At 39.3% G+C, this 1,599-nt stretch overlaps 1 pseudogene; it reads right to left on the bottom strand.

Annotated features, from left to right (window-relative positions):
• Window positions 1-677: 677 nt before the first annotated feature.
• Window positions 678-1,363, bottom strand: LOC102746619 (GTP-binding nuclear protein Ran-like; annotated as a pseudogene).
• Window positions 1,364-1,599: the final 236 nt, after the last annotated feature.

Below are 1,599 nucleotides of genomic sequence, written 5' to 3'. Positions count from 1 at the left end.
TGAGGTCATCATGATTTATTTTTTAAGAAGCTCATTGTTTTGAATACAGGCAGATAAAGGAAAAGAATCAAGGATTTACCCTGTAACTGTACTTCTTAGTGACCAAAGAACTGCTGAGGGGGAAGTTTACCTTTAAAAAGATAAGTGAAGCTAGACAGCATTAAGACAATTGATCACAGATTATAGGCTTAGTGAAGTTACATATTAAGTGCATATTATCCTGTAGATTTTTGTCTAGTAGATAAGCAAATTGTTCCTGCCCAGTGGAAAAGATAACCTGAAAGATAAAACACCAACCAGTTTGGTATATAATCTAACAAAATGACTCTATCATTCCTTTATTAAATTGATAATAAATTCCTAGCACCTCAAAACATTCTTTGAGCCTCTTTTTTTTTTTTTTTTTTTAAATGTGACTATAGCAGTCTTATATTTGAAGCTCAGGAAGCAAACAACTGCATTCCAAAACTGCTAAATATGCAGGTCTTAAAAAATGAAGGTACTTTTTAAATTGCCGTATTCACTCCGAAGCCTGTCCATCTTCTTCAGCATCCCAAAGATGAAGCACATGTTCCGCTCAGCTGTAGAATAAAATGGCAAACACTCTGCACCACTGACATCACAGGACAGTTGCCTATAACCCTAGACTTCTGACACTGGGCTCCAGCTGCACTTTCTCACGGGTCATCATGCTCAGCTGGGAGAGCAGTGGTCTGAGAAACCTCTAGATCATGCTCACACTGTGCTACCAAAGTTGCGTCCGTGGCCGCCTCTGGTGGGGCAAGAGCAGGCATGATGACAGGCTCCAAGTTAGGGTCTCCAGTTAGTTTTCTAGAAAGCCACAGGAAGGGCTTTTCAAAGCTGTAGTGACTTTTGGCAGAAATGTCATAGGGCTGAAGGTTCTTCTTTTGGTGGAAGACAATAGATTTTGCCTTACCTTTTCTGTCCTTAATGTCTACTTTGTTACCCCACAGCACAGTGGGGATGTTTTCATGTACTTGTACCAGATCTCTATGCCAGCTAAGCACATTTTTGTAAGTAATCCTTCATGTTACATCAAACACTATAATGGCATACCGGGCTTGGATGTCCTAGCCATCTCAGCCCACCAAATTTCTCCTGACCAGCTGTATCTCATACCAGGAACTTCATAGGTCCTCTGTTGGTATGGAACACAAAGGGTTGGACCTCAACACTAAGGTGGCTACATGCTTCTTTTCAAATTCACCAGTCAAAAACAAAAAAACAAAAAACAAAAAACAAATTCACCAGTCAGATGATGCTTCACGAATGTAGTTTTTTCAGTACCATCGCCAACCAATACAAGTTTGAACTGGACTTGGGGTTCTCCGTGGGCAGCCATTGTGCTCTTGCTTCTAGAAGTCTCTCCAGCCCATCTGACTGAGGCTGAACCACTTTTTATATATGACTGTTTTTCTGCTTAATTATGAGTAAAATCCTAGATGTGTGTTTATGTTAAATTTGCATGAAAGTCATGATTTTACCTTTTTGAAAAATACATTCAGCAGCATAAGTAATAAAACTAGTAAATGAAGAAATGATACAATCAGTATTCTGAGTTGCTTTGCAACTCCTAAT

Source organism: Leptonychotes weddellii, chromosome 14, assembly GCF_054177405.1.
Source record: "Leptonychotes weddellii isolate Sample4059 chromosome 14, ASM5417740v2, whole genome shotgun sequence".
Taxonomy (NCBI): domain Eukaryota; kingdom Metazoa; phylum Chordata; class Mammalia; order Carnivora; family Phocidae; genus Leptonychotes; species Leptonychotes weddellii.
The sequence above is the reverse complement of the archived record's forward strand: the minus strand, read 5'-3'. Positions and strand labels throughout refer to the sequence as shown.